Here is an 18,626-nt window from a genome sequence, read left to right as displayed (position 1 = left end):
AATTATTATTGGCTGGGCGTGGTGGCTCACACCTGTCATCCCAGAACTTAGAGAGGCCAAGGCAGATGGATCGGTAGGTCAAGAGATCAAGACCATCCTGGCCAACATGGGGAAACCCCATCTCTGCTAAAAATACAAAAATTAGCTGGGCATGGTGGCACACGCCTGTAGTCCCAACTACTCAGGAGGCTGAGGCAGGAGAATCACTTGAACCTGGGAGGCGGAGGTTGCAGTGAGCTGGAATCGCACCCTTGCACTCCAGCCTGGTGACAGAGCAAGACTCCATCTCAAAAAAAAAAAATTATTATTATTATTATTTATTAATTAATTTATTTTTTTGAGATGGAGTCTCACTCTGTTGCCCAGGCCGAAGTGCAGGGCACAATCTCTGCTCACTACAACCTACGCCTCCCAGGCTCAAGTGATCCTCCCTCCTCAGCCTGCCGAGTAGCTGAGACCACAGGCTCAAGCCACCATGCCTGGCTAGTATTTTGTATTTTTGGTAGAGACAGGGTTTCACCATGCTACCCAGGCTGGTCTTGAACTCCTGAGCTCAAGTGCTCACCCGCCTCAGCCTCCCAAAGTGCTGGGATTATAGGTGTGAGTCACCGCACCCAGCCAAAAATTATTAATCTTAAAATAAGAATGAAAGGTATCATTCTTTTTTAGTGATGTAGATAGACCAGATGAGGAAACTAAACATTAGAAGAATTTTGACAACAGGTTGTTACTGCTAGTGCCAAGCCTTGAACTCCTGTCTCTTGATGATCCTTGTGGTTTCTATCCACTACACTAGTGAGGAAGTATGGGTTACTACTGCAGCAATCTTTCCCAAAACATCTCAACTTGCACCTTCACTCACTTACAGGCATTCATTAAACACCCACTACAAGCCAATCACTATGTTAGGCTCCAGGGATATGAAAATGTATTGTAGGTACAGAGTTTGACTTCAAAGAACTCAGGGTCTTGTAGAAGAACTGGAACTTTGCTGCATGAGCAGAGAGAAGAGGTGCCACATATGTCAACATGGCTATTAGCAATGTGGAGGCCAGTGGTAACCTTGACAAGAAGAATCTTGGAGGAGAGCTGAAGGATAAGATAGAGGCAAGTGAGTTAGGGGTGGGGAAGGCTTCTAAGCAGAGGAAATAACTTATCCAGAGGCTCAAAGGTAGAAAAGTCTGATTCATCTAATGAACTGAAGGAGTGTCTTGCACCTAGAACACAGTGTTTGTGATAGAGTTGAAGAGATTGGCATGAGCCATATCACATAGGGCCTTCTACACCAGGGTTGGACTTTATTTTAAGTACACTGGAAATCACTGAAGTGTTTTAAGCAAAAGAGCAATGTAATCCAGTTCACATTTTGCAAATGTCTGGATGCTACATGAAGAATACATGGGAGGGGGCAAAAGAAGAAGAAAGAATAGCTGGAGACTATTAAAACATCCAGTAAGAGAGGGTGGAGAATCTTTGACTAGAGTAGTCAACAGGCAAAGTGAACTAATTTGATATGTATTTTGGAGGTAGGTCAGACAAGACTTGTTACTGTATTGAATTCAGGGATAAGGAAAAGGTAAGAATCAAGGATAATTTTCAGATACCTGGCCTAAGCAACTGTGTGAGGATGGTGCCATTTCCTGAGATGGGGAAAAGTGGAAGGAGCAAGAAAACAAGAGTTGAATTTGGCAGATGTTAAGTTTGACAAGCTTGTCAGATAGTTTAGGGGAGATGTCAAGGAGAAAATTGAGTGTAGGAATAGGACTCAGAGGCAGGACCTGGGGTTGAGATGGTATTTTAAATCACAAGTCTAGGTGAGGTGATTCCAGAAAAGAATATAGAAAGAGAAGAAGTGGCACCTCATATAAAGTCCTGAAGAAATTCTATATTTAGAGAATAGATAGAGGAAAAATATCTAGCAAAGGGAGAGAAAGAATAGAAGTGGCTAGAGAAATAGAAGGCAAACAAAGAAAGAGTGATGGTGTGGAACCCAAGGGAGAAAACTACTTCAAAAGGTAAATACGGACCGCTGCTGAAAAAGCAAGTAAGAGAGGAACGTAGTCTAGGATGATTGGTTGTTTTTTTTGTTTGTTTGTTTGTTTTGTTTTGTTTTTGTTTTGTGTGTGGGGGGGAGGTTTTTGTTTGTTTGCCTTTAGAGCAGAGTATAGCAGACCTGTTGGTATGGTGGTGGAAATACTCTAGGAGAGAGAGAGATTGATGGCCAAGAGGAAATGGGAGAGCTGAAGGAAACAATTCCTAATAAGGTGAGAAGAAAGGAAATCCACAGAGCTGGTAGTCACATAGCTCCAAGGGACACTACTCACATTGTGTTCTGAAGTCTTGCTTCAGGAAGTGCCACCCGCAGAGAACTCCTTGTGAATCACACCCCTTGGATTTGTGCATCCGGGCAGTGGAGGAATTCAGAGCCCACGCAGCAAGAGGGAATGAAGCATATGTGGTGAGGCTGGCCTTTTTTGAGAAGAGAAAGAAGGAAAGGAAAAGATGGATATAGACATAGGGAGATTTGTGCATATAAAAGGAAAACAGTTTCTTGTTCACTTATGTGTTAATATTCTCCTCAAGTGAAGAAAGTCGTTGGGTTTTAAGATCAGATAGATCTGGGTTCAGTCATTTATTAACTATATAACTTTGGGAAAATTACTTAACTCCTCTGAACCTGTTTCTCCAATAGTAAAATGGGACTTGTAATACCTATTTCTACATAGGATTTGGCCAAGTTCTATGTTCATATGTAAAATGCTCAGCACAATGTCCTGGCATGTAACAGACGATCGATTATCATACTCACATTTATAATGAATGTACCAGGAAAACCACGACGTGCTACTCACGTGTAAGGCATTATTGTTTTTCCTTCCAGCTCAGCCATGAAGAAGTGTCAATACATAAAAAAGTCAGAAACTCAAAAAATCACGAAAGCTTCATCGCATGAAGTTAAATTTTAGAAGCTGCATGAAACAGCCTATCAGGTTGCTAGGTAAAGTTTTCTTCCAAGATATTTTTGGCTCCTTGCCTTCTCCCAGGAGAAATTTTTAAAATAAGTTATTTGTTAAACCAAAGTGCGAAGCCAGGATGCTAATGATGTAAAATACCCAGGGGAGACATACTTTTATTAGATTTCACTGGTTCACAAGGCAGAAAAGATTCTGTTTCTTCAGTATTAAGAGCTATTTTGCTACACGTCCAAAGGCAAGGGCTTTTCCATTCAAGTGCATTTCCTTTCTGGCACAATTCAGTTATATTTTGAGGTGTTGTCAATAATGGCCACAGGGAGATAGTCTGATGCATAGGCAATTTAAGGGATTAGAAGCCTGGAAAAATCACCCTCAGCTTAGTCCTCGGAGGAATGTAGGGGCATAACAGTTTAATTAGATCTTAGTTATAGAGCAAACATTGTTTGTGAAAGGAGCAACAACTCTGAGACTGACTATAGCATCCTCATCTATCTGGATGGCCTTTATGCAGGGAGAATCAAGAATTCTCTGTGAGAACCAGTGCAATAGAAGGTGCAGCTGGAAGAGGAAGACTTGTATGAGAACAAGAAACTCTTCGGATAAAAATTCTCTAAGTCAAAATTATCGGACAGCATTTTTTCATTCATTTGGTCATATCTATCGAGTGTCTGCTGTCTTGGCACTATGGTCAATCCTCTGGAGGGATTCAAAGAAGCTCTGCCTGTTGGGTTCTCACAGTCTGAGAATCTAGGGATGAGACATAAATAACTATATATGGTTTTTAAAGGGATGCATGATGGCTATCCAACTTCTTAAAGCTCTTTGTAAAATCAACGTCAGAAAAAAATTGAAGGACTTTTCAGAACACACACATAATATCTTATGTGTGTGTGTGTGTGTGTGTTTTTAAAGTAGTCCACTATTGATTGAACCAGAAAGCAGTATAGTCACCTAGGCAAGGCATCTCCAAAGAATTTAATTTTTTTCTCTTTTCAGGTCAGACGGGTAATACGCTGACATTGTAACAAGGTTCAAGGGTGGCGCATCTCACACATGCGCGTGAACACCCAGTCATCATGTTCGTGAACTACAAAAGGATCACGAATCTCCATAGAATTTCAAGAGAAATGATGCAATCTTCCATTCACTCACCTGTCATTTTTTCACTCAGAAAAGATTTGTTAAAGGCAGCTGCTATGTGCCTGGCACTGTTCCAAAAACTGGGAAACAAAAATATAAAAACAAGGTGCCTGCCCTCAGGAAGTTTCAAATATAAAGTAACCGAATTCTTCTAAACGGTAATAATAAGTCAAGAGCAGCTAATTTCAGTCCTTAAGTTTGTAATTTGTTGTCTGGCAGGTTTGAATAAGACATAACTGCTAACAGGTTGATTTAGTTTGCTCAAGTTTATGTGTTTCTAGTTTTAAAAATATTTTAAGGGATCTTCAACAGAGAATGTGAGAAACAAAATAGTTAATTGAAGAATCATGAGAATTACATAAAGTTTAGAGAATAAGCATATTCTGCTAAGTGTGTACATGTGAGCATATATCTATATACAACTAATTACTATATTTCACACAGACATATTCTTATTTAAACTCTAATCTTTCCTAATTCAGGATGGGGAACTATTCTAGCTGCAGATGATTAACAAATGAGGCCAAATGCAGTGGCTCATGCCTGTAATCCCAGCACTTTGAGAGGCCGAGGCAGGCAGATCACCTAAGGTCAGGAGTTTGAGACCAGCCTGGCCAACACGGTGAAACCCCGTCTCTAATACAAATACCAAAAAAATTAGCCAGGCGTGGTGGTGCGCTCCTGTAATCCCAGCTGCTCAGTAAGCTGAGGTATGAGAATTGCTTGAACCTGGGAGGCAGAGGTTGCAGTGAAACGAAATCGTGCCATTGCACTCCAGCCTGGGCGACAGTCTAAAAAAAAAAAAGCAAAGTTTTAGACCTAATCCTGACTCTCTTCATCTGTTTCCTATTGCTTATAACAAAATGTCTGGAAACTGGGTATTGTATGAAGAAAGAAATTTCTTATAGTTATATGGAAGCTGAGAAGCCCAAGGTCAAGGAGGCATCACATGAGGAGAGGGATGAGTGTGCTAGCTTAGATCTCTTCTTCTTCCTCAAAGCCACCAGTTCCACTCCCACGATAACCCATTAATCCATTAACCTATTAATTGATTAATCTGTAAGTGGATTAATCCATTCATGAAGCCAGAGAACTCATGATCCAATCACGTCCTAAAGGCCCCACCTCTTACATTGCCACATCGGAGATTAAGTTTTAACATGAGTTTTGGAAGGAACATTCAAACCGTAGCACTGCCTTTCTTTTGTGTCACATTGCTCTGAGTCCCAGTAACTACTTTCACAGCAATAACATCACCAAATGCTTGCTGGTCTGCTCCTCAGATTTTTTTAAACATCCACTTCAGTCTAATTACTAACGTTTAAAGATTTCCATCTCAGCCGGGCACAGTGGCTCACGCCTGTAATCCCAGCACTTTGGGAGGCCGAAGCAGGCGGATCACGAGGTCAGTAGATCGAGACCATCCTGGCTAACACGATGAACCCTGTCTCTACTACAAAAATACAAAAAACTTAGCTGGGCATGGTGGTGGGCGCCCGTAGTCCCAGCTACTTGGGAGGCTGAGGCAGGAGAATGGCATGAACCTGGGAGGTGGAGGTTGCAGTGAGCCGAGATAGCACCACTGCACTCCAGTCTGGGCGACAGAGCAAGACTCCGTCTCAAAAGAAAAAAGATTTCCATCTCTACCGCTTCTGCTATGTTGCTGCAGTTGATCTTGCATCTTCCATTTATGTCTGTTGTTTGGAGATACTTACCACTATTTATCACCAAAGATACAGCCTGGGAATCTGTATTTTAATTTAAATTGTCTAAGTATGAGACAAGTAATAGAAATGTCATAGGAATGTCTTCTCATTGTAAAAAGTTCAAATGATATGCATAAAATGAATGCCTTCCTTGACTGTCTTTCCAATGCACATACTCCGAAGATATAATGATTGATACTAGTTAAGTATGAATCTTTTCAGATGCTTTCCTATGCTGTTACATACATATTTGCATATAAATAGTTTTTACCTTTTCTTTTATCAATATTTTGCACAAATAAGGATGTCTGTCACTTGATATGTACACTCCTCTAAGTACTTTACTCCTATTAATTCATTTAATTCTCATAATAACCCTATAAGATATACACTATTGTCATACAACCCTATTTTATTTATTTATTTATTTATTTTTATTATTTTTTTTTTTTTGAGACGGAGTCTCGCTCTGTCACCCAGGCTGGAGTGCAGTGGCCGGATCTCAGCTCACTGCAAGCTCCGCCTCCCGGGTTCACGCCATTCTCCTGCCTCAGCCTCCCGAGTAGCTGGGACTACAGGCGCCCGCCACTTCACCTGGCTAGTTTTTTGTATTTTTTAGTAGAGACGGGGTTTCACTGTGTTAGCCAGGATGGTCTCGATCTCCTGACCTCGTGATCCGCCCGTCTCGGCCTCCCAAAGTGCTGGGATTACAGGCTTGAGCCACCTCGCCCGGCCATACAACCCTATTTTATAGATGAGGAAACTGAGGCAGAAAGAACATAGACGACTTGCCCAAGTCACTCACCTAGTAGGTGGTAGGGCTGATCCCTGAGGATGTTCTCTGAATTCCTTCATCATACCAGTATCATATGATATGCATTATTTACCAATTCACTTTTTTTACTTAAGTATATGACTTGGAGCCCATTTAAGACGCGATATAAGCTCTTTCCTGCTTTCTTATGCTGTTGCACAGCATTCCAAACTCCAATGCATGGATATACCACCTTTTGTTTAACTGTCTTCTAAGTTTTGACACACAGACCATTTACTATTGACTGGTAACTTGCTGTCAATGACAGTCTTAGATGGGTGAGAAGTTTATGGGGGTTCATTTTACTGTACTGTTTACTTAGTACATTTGAAATTTTCATAATAAACATTTAAAAATATGGTCATGGGCCGGGCGCGGTGGCTCAAGCCTGTAATCCCAGCACTTTGGGAGGCCGAGACGGGCGGATCACGAGGTCAGGAGATCGAGACCATCCTGGCTAACCCGGTGAAACCCCGTCTCTACCAAAAAATACAAAAAACTAGCTGGGCGAGGTGGCGGGCGCCTGTAGTCCCAGCTACTCGGGAGGCTGAGGCAGGAGAATGGTGTAAACCCAGGAGGCGGAGCTTGCAGTGAGCTGAGATCCGGCCACTGCACTACAGCCTGGGCGACAAAGCGAGACTCCGTCTCAAAAAAAAAAAAAAAATATGGTCATGTAGGAATTATTGTAGGGTAAATACTGAGAAATGGAAATGCTGGGTTGAAGAGTATGTGCATTTTGCAATGTAATAGGAGCAGATTGCAATGTCTAAAATGGACTTCATTAATTTACATACTTACTAATAATATATAAGAGTACATATTTCCCTACAACATTTAAAACTATTAATCTTTTATACATTTGGCAATATGAGCAAAAATGGGTTGATTTGCATTTCTCTGGTTCCTTGTCAAATTAAACAATTTTAGGCCAAGTGCAGTGGCTCACATCTGTAATCCCAGCACCTTGGGAGGCCAAGGTGGGTGGATCACTTGAGCTCAGGAATTCAAGACCAGCCTGAGCAACTTGGTGAAATCTTGTCTCTACAAAGAATACAAAAATTAGCCGGGCATGGCGGCTTGTGCCTATAGTCCCAGCCACACAGGAGGCTGAGGTGGGAGGATGGCTTGAGCCCAGGAGGCAGAGGTTGCAGTGAACCAAGACTGTGCCACTGCACTCTGGCCTGGATGACAGAGTGAGACCCTATCTCAAAAACAAAAAATAAAAATAAAAAATAAACAAAACTATTTTATATGTGATTTTTAGCCACATGTATTCCTCTCCTCTAAAGAATGATTTCAAGTATTTTGCTTCTTTCTCTGTGGAATTGCAAGAATCTGTGTTTTTATAAAATCTCTCTAGATGAAGCTAATAGTCAACCATATTTGGGAGCTAGGGCTTTAAGGGATGGTCATCTTTGGCTCTATGCCATAAAGTTGGGAACCTCCCTGCTCACATTGCCTTTCTGAGTCATAAAACACCTTAGTTAATGAAATTGGCAGCCATCCATTCAGAGTTACAGGAAATCCTGTTCCTTCACATTTCTCCAAGCGTCTGTGACTCTTGGCCCAGACCAGAGTGCAGTGGCGTGATCTGCTCACTGCAACCTCTGCCTCCCAGGTTCAAGCAATTCTCCTGCCTCAGTCTCCCGAGTAGCTAGGATTACAGGCGTGTGCCACCACACCCAGCTAATTTTTGTATTTTTAGTAGAGACGGGGTTTCACCATGTTGGCCAGGCTGGTCTGGAGCCCCTGACCTCAAGTGATCCGCCGGCCTCGGCCTCCCAAAGTGCAGGGATTACAGGTGGTCTTTTACCTCTCTTCTCAGCCCACTGAGATGCCCTAGTTATCTTGCACCCTTTCTTCCATCTTCTATTTCTTCCTGATACCATCTTTTAAGTGGAAAAAAAAAAAAGAGATTTTGGGCAAAGTGTTCCGAGGAAATTTGTGTTCCTTAAAAGCAACAGACTTCTTCATGGTCTTCCTGAAAAATCTTTCACCTTTTCCAAGGGTGTTGCAAGGGACAAATAGGTCATGCTTAACATGCAGAAGATGTAGCTCACATTCGAACCAGTGCTGTCTCAGCAAAAAAGCTCTTTTTTAGAACCTTAAATACCTTTAATCATTTTTAACTCAATTCATTGGGGTCACCCAAGCATTTCAAAATTATTCATAGTGTTCGTCTCTTACAGCTAGCATTAGATTCAAAATGATAATTGTCATCCTTTGCAAGGTCCTCCTTTCCAGCATCTCATCTGACACTAGTTTCCTGAAATTATTTCTCCTCCTTTCCACCCAGCCAGAATGTAATAAACACATAGCTCTGCTGAGAACCTGAGCTTCTGCTAGAGTGAGCAAAATGCCACTGTGTGAAATTCTCTAAGAAACTTTTTTTTTTTGGGGGGGGATGGAGTCTCGCTCTGTTGCCCAGGCTGGAGTGCAGTGGCACAATCTTGCCTCACTGCAACCTCCGCCTCCTGGGTTCACACCATTCTCCTGCCTCAGCATCCCGAGTAGCTGGGTTTACAGGTGTCCACCACCATGCCTGGCTAATTTTTTAAAATATTTCTGGTAGAGACAGGATTTTACCAAATCAGTCAGGCTGCTCTTGAAATCCTGACCTCAGGTGATCCGCCTGCCTCGGCTTCCCAAAGCACTAGGATTACAGGCATGAGTCACCGTGCCTGGCCTCTCTGAGAAACTTCTATGTGTAAAACACATAACCACAACAGAGGAAACAAAGGTAATTAAAACACATTTCTAATCCTCCACAAACTGGAATCTAATGGAGAGATAAAACAACTCCAAACAAGACTGGCTTTGTTATGTGTTGTAATAGAAATACGAAAAGGCATGGGAATAGAATGGCTTGGGGCTTGGGAGGGAATATAGCTGAAGGAGGAGTATAGCTGAAGGAAGGCAGGCGTTTGAACGTGTTGACCACCAGAGGGAAGACTTGACTACTGTCATGATTCTTGTTTCTTTCTTTCTTTTTTTTTTTTTGAGGCGGAGTCTCCCTCTGTCGCCCAGGCTGGAGTGCTTTCTTAATTTTTCTTGTGTAAATAAATTGTTGGCTGGGTGTGGTGGCTCACGCCTGTAATCCCAACACTTTAGGAGGCAGAGGTGGGCGGATCACATGAGGCCAGGAGTTTGAGACCAGCCTGGCCAACATGGTAAAACACCGTCTCTACTAATAATACAAAAATTAGGACAGCTGCCTTAACTCCTTCCTGCCCAATATTTACATATTCAGTAAAAAGTAAATCGGCCCCATACGTATTCATCTTCCATAACACTACCGGATCTTTATAGGAAAGAGAAAAAAAAAAACAAAAACCGAGAAGCCTGTAGTTGTTTATATTTAACTATGATCAGAGTGAGGGGAAATGAAAGTGTTAGAACTAGACTCCTTCAGGGTCTAGTTTGTGCTTAGCCCTCCTACTTCAATGCTAACACCTTCCCACCCTCCTTCTGTCTGTAACACTACCAGATCTTCATAGAAAAGAGAAAAAAAAAAAAACAAAACAATAAGCCTGTAGTTGTCTGTACTTAACTGTGATCAGAGTGAGGGGAAATGGAAGCGTTGCAATTCTGGTTCTAGAGCATCTTTAATCATAATCTATAAAAATGCTAACGCAAATTGGTTTCTTTGGACCAAACAAATAACAGATGTCCACAGGCAAGCAGTCACTTCCCAATGCCTTTTATTTCACTCTGCCTTAGTTAAAAAAAAAAAAAAAAAAAAAAGTGCTCATAAGAATGTCCTTCAACCAGAGCACTTTTAAAGTCATTTATATTTTTTGCCTTTGAAGCTTCCACTCATTGGCAGATAGGCAAACCAAGCACCAACTGCTTTGACATTCACCTCTGACTTCCATTTTTGTGCCCTACAATCTTTTCTCTATAAAGCTATTGATGTGATCTTTTAAAAAACCAAGTCAGACCCTATCATTTCCTTGAGTAAAATATTCTAATGGCTTCATATTGCATTTGGAATAAAATCAAACGTCTTACTATTATCTATGAATCCCTTCAGAGTCTATTTTGTGCTTAGCCTTGCTACTTCAATTCTAACATCATCCCCACCCTCCTTCTTTCTGTAACTTGAGCATTTTATATATATACGTGCCTCAGGACCTTTGCACAAGCTGTCCCCACTACCTAGAAGTTTCTGCCCCCAACTCTTCAAAGGGCTGGCTGCTGCTTTTCAATCAAGTAACAGATGAAATGTCACCTCTTCAGGAGATCTTCCATGAGTGCACAATCTAATAAAATTCCCCTCTTGTCCACAACTGTCAGTCTCTATTACTTTAATTTTCTTCATAGCATTTATAGCCAGTTATTATTACCTTTACTGTTTATTTGCTTATCTTACGTACTTTGTTTTTCTGATATTTCTCCAGTGCTTATAGTAATGCTTTGCACAAAAAAAGGAAACTCAAGATACAGTGTTGAGGACAGGTTCAGCAGCTCACACCTGTAATCCCAGCACTTTGGGAGGCCGAGGCGAGTGGATCACTTGAGGCCAGGAGTTTGAGACCAAGATGGGGAAACTCCACCACTACTAAAAAATACAAAAATTAGCTGGGCATGGTGGTGCACACCTGTAATCCCAACTACTCAGGAGGCTGAGGCACGAGAATCACTTGAACTCAGGAGGCAGTGAGCTGACATCGCACCACTGCACTCCAGCCTGGGCAGCTGAGTGAGACTCTGTCTCAAAAAGAAAAGAAAAAGATATAGTGTTGAATGAAAGAATGAATGAATGGGTAGGTCTCCTTCCTTCCTTCAGGCACACTTTCAGGTAATTTCACCCAGTCCCATGGCCTTATGTCATCCATATGTAGACGACTCTCAGATTTTTCTCTTGCACCCAAATAGCACCCTTGAACTTCCATATCCAGTTGCTTACATGATATCAATTCTTGGAAGACTAACAAATATCCCAAACTTAAGTAGGTCCAAAACATAACTCTTGGTTCTTTTGCCCTAAACTTTCCTCTAGCACTATCTGTATCTCAGTAAATACATCCTGTTGAAAGACAAAATTACAACAAATTTAATTTAAAGATATCACATGGGCTTATTTTCAATTCTATCATAAGGCAACACTTTATTCTATAAAGTAGAATAAGTGTTTCAATGAGCTAAATGGAAAAAGTTGCTTTTATAGACATAGAAGGACCAAAGAAAGCAGAAACCAAGAACCAAAAGCAAATTTTCGTCATTTCAAAGTTACTTCCCTTGGAAGGCAGGAACAGAACAGAGAAATAGAAAAATAACTTAGTGGTTAACATCAAGTTACTTCAAGTTATCTTTTGTGTAAGGATTAAAGACTGGTGAAACTTCATTATTATGCCAATTGAAACTGGTCTATTTGGGAAATTAGGCTATTTTCTCTCCTAATTTCTCATAAGGACTGATAACAACTCAGTTTTGGTTTGGTGTGTCATAGAACCTCACCATGAGTGACTCCATTTTGATTTAGTCTGGTCTGTTGGGGTCTGGTGCAGGAGCTTAATCTAAAACTATAGCCTTCTATAATTTTTATTTAACAACCTCCTCCATTTATACTGTTGCTGAAGTCTGAACATTAAGCCTTCCTTGATTCCTTTCTATCCTTCACCTCCCAATTCCAATCCTCTTAACATAACCTATTAATTCTACTTCCAAAATAGATTTCAAATAGTCCACTTTAGAACTGGAACAGAAACCATCATTTGCAAAGCCAACTCTTTCCTGACTCAAAACAAATAAATTGTACCAAATCACGATGTGCAAAACAAACTGTCTAAGCTTAATTCAGAGTCACATCTACCAAAACAAGTCCACAGTCATGGTAATTTTACATAGATTCACATGTTCTAAAGATAAGCCCACTTACTGTTGAAGCAATGCACCTACTTTACAGATTCCCTGCCAAACTGGCCTGTGACTAATTCCAGTACTTAAAACTCTAAGTATCCTTTCCTAATGCCCCCTTTTTGAGACACCTCTCCCTTTTGCTCAGCAACTTTAATATATCCATCTCCTTTTCTTATAATGAACAGTTTACCTGGTGGTTTTGTATAGGGATTTCAACAATTTCTGTCTCTCCTCATGGCTACCATTCTAGTCGGCCTCTACCATCTCCCATCTGGATTTCCAGCAAAGTCTTCTAAACAATCTTTCTGCCTCTCTTGTTGAAATTGTCTTTGCAAAAATTATAACTGTGAATAGAAACTATCCCAGCAAAGAAAAGCCCAGGACCCGATGGCTTCACTGCTGAATTTCACCAAATACTTAAAGAGGAAATAATATCAATTCTATTCAAAGTGTTCCAAAAAAATAGAGGAGGAGGGAATATTTCCAAACTCATTCTAGTGGGGCAGCATTACCCTTATACAAAAATCGGACAAAGACACATCAAAAAAAGAAAACTGTAGGCCAATATATCTGACAAACAGATACAAAAACCCTCAACAAAATAGTGACAAATCAAGTTCAAGAACACATTAAAAAGATTCATCATGACCAAGTGAGATTTATCCCAGGGACACAAGAATGGTTCAACATATGCAAATAAATCAGTGTGATACATCATATCAACAGAATGAAGGACAAAAACCATATATCATTTCAATTGACACTGAAAAGCATTTGATAAATTCAACATCCTTTCATGACAAAAACTCTCAAAAAACTGGGGATAGAGAGAAGATACCTCAATACAATGAAAGCATAGACCCATGGCTAGTATCATACTGAATTAGGAAAAACTGAAGGCCTTTCCTCCAATATGTGGAACAAGGCAAGGATACCCAGTTTCACCACTGTTATTCAACATAGTACCAGAAATCTTTGTTGGTGTTATCGTTGTTGTTGTTGAGCCAGAGTCTTGCTCTTGTCACCCAGGCTGGAGTGCAATGGCACTATCTCGGCTCACTGCAACCTCTGCCACCCGGGTTCAAGCCTCTCCTGCCTCAGCCTCCTGAGTAGCTGGGATTACAGGCACCCACCACCATGCCCGGCTAATTTTTGTACTTTTAGTAGAGACGGTGTTTCACCATGTTGGCCAGGCTGGTCTCGAACTCCTGACCTCAGGTGATCCACCTGCCTCAGCCTCCCAAAGTGCTGGGATTACAGGCATGAGCCACCACACCCAGCCCCAGAAATCTTTGCTAGAACAATAAGACAAAAGAAGGAAATAAAGGACAGCCAAATTGGGAAGGAAGAAGTCAAAGTATCCTTGTTTGCAGATATGATCTTATATTTGGAAAAACCTAAAGACTCCACAGGAAAACTATTAGAACTGATAAACAAATTCAGTAAAGTTGCAGGATAAAAAAAATCAACATACAAAAATCAGTAGCATTTGTATGTTATCAGTAAATAATTTGAAAAAGTATCAAGAAAGTAACCCCATTTACAACAGTTACAAATAAAATACCTAGAAATAAACTTAACCAAAGAAATGAAAAATCTGTACAATGAAAACCATATCCAGGCATGGTGGCTTATGTCTGTAATCCCAGCACTTTGGGATACCAAGGTGGGTGGATCACTTGAGGCCAGGAGTTGACACCAGCCTAGCCAACATGGTCAAACTCCATCTCTACTAAAAATACAAAAATTAGTCAGGCATGGTGGTGCACACCTGTAATCCCAGCACTTGGGAGGCTGAGGCAGGAGAATTGCTTGGACCAGCAGAGGTTGCAATGAGCCAAGATGGCACCACTGTACTCCAGCCTAAGTGACAGAGTGAGACTCTGTCTCAAAACAAACAAACAAACAAACAAACCATAAAACGTTGATGCAAGAAATTGAAGAGGACACAAAGAAATGGAAAAACATTGCATGTTAATGTATTAAAAGAATTGATATTGTTAAAATGTCCATACTACTCAAAACAATCTATAGATTTAATGCAATCCCTACCAAAATACCATGACCTTCTTCACAGAAATAGAAAAAACAATCCTAAAATATATATGGAACTATAGAAGACCCCAAATTGCCAAAGGTATCCTGAACAAAAAGAAGAAAATGAGGAATCACATTACCTGACTTCAAATTATACTACAAGCTATAGTAACCAAAACAGCATGGTACTGGCATGTATGCAGACACCAATGGAACAGAATAGATAACCCGGAAATAAATCTCTGTACATTTACAGCCAACTTATTTTCAAAAAAGAAACCAAGAACATACATTAAGGAAAGGACAATCTCTTCAATAAATGGTGCTGGGAAAACTGGATCTCCAAATGCAGAAGAATGAATCCAGACCCCTATCTCTCACCATATACAAAAATCAAATCAAAATGGATTAACGACTTAAATCTAAGACCTGAAACTATGAAACTACTGAAGGAAAACATAGGGGAAACTCTCCAGGACATTGGTCTGGGCAAAGATTTTTTGAGTAATACCCCACAGGCACAGCAACCAAAGCTGTAATTGACAAATGGGATCACACCAAGTTAGAAAGCTTCTGCACAGCAAAGGAAACAATCAACAAAGCAAAGAGGCAACCCACAGAATGGGAGAAAATATTTGCAAACAACTCATCTGACAAGGAATTAATAGCCATATTATATAAGTAGCTGAAACAGATTAATAGGAAAAAAATCGAATAATCCTATTTAAAAAATAGGAAAAAGATTTGAATACACATTTCTCAAACGAAGACATACAAATGACAAACAGGCATATGAAAAGTTGCTCAACATCACTGATCATCAGAGAAATGCAAATCAAATCTACAGTGAGATATTATCTCACTCCAGTTAAAATGGCCTTTCTCCAAAAATAGGCAATAACAAATGCTGGTAAGGCTGTGGAGAAAAAGGAACCCTTATATACTGTTGGTGGGAATATGAATTAGTAAAACTACTCTGGATAACAGTATAGAGGTTCCTCAAAAAATTAAAAATTGAGCTACCATGTGATCCAGTACTCTCACTGCTAGTTATATACCCAAAAGAAAAGAAATCACTATATCAAAGAGATGTCTGCATTCCTGCGTTTGTTGCAGCACTGTTTACGATACCTAAGATTTGGAAACAACCTAAGTGTCCATCAACAAATGAATGGATTATCACAAGAACAGAAAACCAAACACCGCATGTTCTCACTCATAGGTGGGAACTGAACAATGAGATCACTTGGACTCAGGAAGGGGAACATCACACACCGGGGCCTATCATGGGGAGGGGGGAGTGGGGAGGGATTGCATTGGGAGTTATACCTGATGTAAATGACGAGTTGATGGGTGCAGCACACCAACAAGGCACAAGTATACATATGTAACAAACCTGCATGTTATGCACATGTACCCTACAACTTACAGTATTATAATAATAAATAAATTAAAAAAAAAAAACAAAAAAAAACCAAATGAATGGATAAAGAAAATGTGATACATACACACAATGGAACACTATTCAGCCGTAAAAAGAATGAGATTCACTCATTTGTAGCAACATGAATGGAAGTAGAGATCATTATGTTAAGTGAAACAAGCCTGGCACAGAAAGACAAACATCACATATTCTCTTTTACTTGTGGGATCTAAGAATCAAAACAACTGAACTCATGGACATATAGAGAGTAGAAGAATGGTTACCAAAGGCTGGGAAGGGTAGTGGGGGTTGGTTGGGGAGGGTGAGATGGTTAATGTGTACAAAAATATAGTTAGGTAGAATGAATAAGATCTAGTATTTGATAGCACATCAGGGTGACTACAGTGAACAATAATTTATTGTAAATTTTAAACTAAAAGAGTATAAATGGAATGGTCATAACAGAGAAATGATAAATACTTGAAATGATAGATACTCTCCATTTATCCTGATGTGATTATTTATACATGTTATGCCTGTATCAAAGTTTCTTATGTAACCTGTATCACCTACTATGGTCTCATAAAAATTAAAAATTAAAACAAAATTATAACAGTGTGAGAAAGCCAATCTGATTCCATGTTGCTTCTAACCTCAGTGGTTTTGCTAACTTTGAAACAAAGAGAGTAACAGTCCCTCCCTGAAACTAACCCCCTCTTTGCTTGGGGACTGAAACCACCACAAGGTTAGGATTATGGGATGGGCTTGAATTCCACTAAGATGTAGGCATAGTTAAATGATAACCAGCCATTGTTCCCTAGTTTGCCTTTGTGTAACCACTTACTGCTCAAGAGTCAAGTAGCTGGGAAGCCACAAGATTTGCAACTTCCACAATTGCTCCTATAGATAACATCACCATTGTCAAAACCTAAGATTGGTCTTTCAGATATTTTTAGATTTTTGCATTTTGGTGACTGACTGACTCCACCCAGACCTGTGACTCATATCTAGAGACTGACTCCCACCCAGAAACTCCCACCAGAAACTGATTCAGCACATGAACACAGTTTGAATACTCCTACGGCTTCCTCTCCTACTGATCAGCAGCACCCATTCCCTATCCCCTCCCTGCCAAATTATCCTTAAAAACTGTGTCCTCTGAGCTCTCAAGGAAGTGGATTTGAGAACTATCTCCCATTCTTCTGCTCATCTGGCCCTACAATAATTAATCTCGTTCTTTACTGCAAAACCTGCTGTTCTAAGTGCATTGGCTTTTTTGGGCCAGTGAAAAACCTGTCAGGCTGCTACATGATTGCCTTCCTTCAATTTGTTCTCTTGATTGTGAATCTTGCTAAAGAAGGATTTTGGGGGTGAGGGGTTGGTCTGCTTTCTGTTTCATTGGTTATACTCTTTACTTTGTTATTTGCTTTCACCTATTTACGTCTTCTACATTCTTCTGTTTATAGCTTCTTCAGATGGAATCTTTGAAGGTCAATAGCTTTAGCCCTTTATTCTCTTCTAATATAATTATTGAGGCTATCAGTTTCTCTCTAGGTGCTACTCTTACCATAGCCAACAAATTTTAATATGTTGTATTTTTATTGTCATTCACTTCAAGATATTTTAAAATTCTGCAAATGATTTCTTCTTTGATCCCTGGGTTTCTTAGAAGTATGTGTACAATTTCCAAATATTTGAGATTTTACTAGATATCATATTGTTATCTAATTTACATTGTAAAATTTCAATATTTTGAAATTTATTGAGAACTGGTTGTGGTACAGCATATGCTCTATCTTGTTGACTACACCGCATTCACTTGAAAAGAATATATATTCCATAGTTTTTGTGTCTGGAATTCTATACACATCTATTAGGTGATAGTGACTGATTTTCTATGTTGTTACTAACCTTTTCAGTATATTTAGTCTCCTGATTCCTTAAAAGGAGTATTAAAATCTCCAGCTAGTATTGTGACATCCCTTTTTTTCCTTGAATTACGTCCATTTTTGCTTCACATTCATGATTGTTATGATTTCCTGATGAATTGATTCCTTTACCATTATGAAACATTTCTCTTTATCTCTGGTAATACTCTTTGCCTTGAAGTCTATTTTATCGGATATTAATATAGCCACACCAACTTTGCTTTGGTTGGTTTCTGCATGGTATATCTTTTGCGATCTGTTCACTTGCAAACTATCTATGGCTTTATATTTACAACATGTCTCATATATAGCATGTAATTTGGATCTTCTGGTTTTTTTGTTTGTTTGTTTGTTTGAGAAAGAGTCTCACTCTGCTGCCCAGGCTGGAGTGCAATGGCACAATCTCAGCTCACTGCAACCTCCGCCTCCCGGGTTCAAGCAATTCTCCTGCCTCAGCCTCCCAAGTAGCTGGGATTACAGGCATGTGCCACTACACCCAGCTAACTTTTTGTATTTTTAGTAGAGATGGGGTTTCATCATGTTGGCCAGCCTGGTCTCAAACTCCTGACCTCAGGCAATCCACCTGCTTTGGCCTCTCAAAGTGCTGAGATTACAGGTGTGAGCCACCGTGCCTGCCTGCGTCTTCTGTTTTATTCATTCTGACAACCTCTACCTTTAAGCTATAATCAATATAGTTATTTTTATGACTGTATTTCTGTCTACCACCCTACTATTTGTCTT

At 40.1% G+C, this 18,626-nt stretch overlaps 1 non-coding gene across 1 annotated transcript; it reads right to left on the bottom strand.

Moving 5' to 3' along the window:
* Positions 1–3,970: 3,970 nt before the first annotated feature.
* LOC116269321 lies at positions 3,971–4,074 on the bottom strand. The gene has a single exon (XR_004176798.1). It is a non-coding gene; the product is annotated as a small nucleolar RNA U13 (small nucleolar RNA).
* Between the last annotated feature and the right edge of the window lie 14,552 nt (positions 4,075–18,626).

The sequence above is a fragment of the Papio anubis genome, chromosome 10 (genome assembly GCF_008728515.1).
Source record: "Papio anubis isolate 15944 chromosome 10, Panubis1.0, whole genome shotgun sequence".
In the NCBI taxonomy this organism is placed as follows: Eukaryota; Metazoa; Chordata; class Mammalia; order Primates; family Cercopithecidae; genus Papio; species Papio anubis.
The sequence above is the reverse complement of the archived record's forward strand: the minus strand, read 5'-3'. Positions and strand labels throughout refer to the sequence as shown.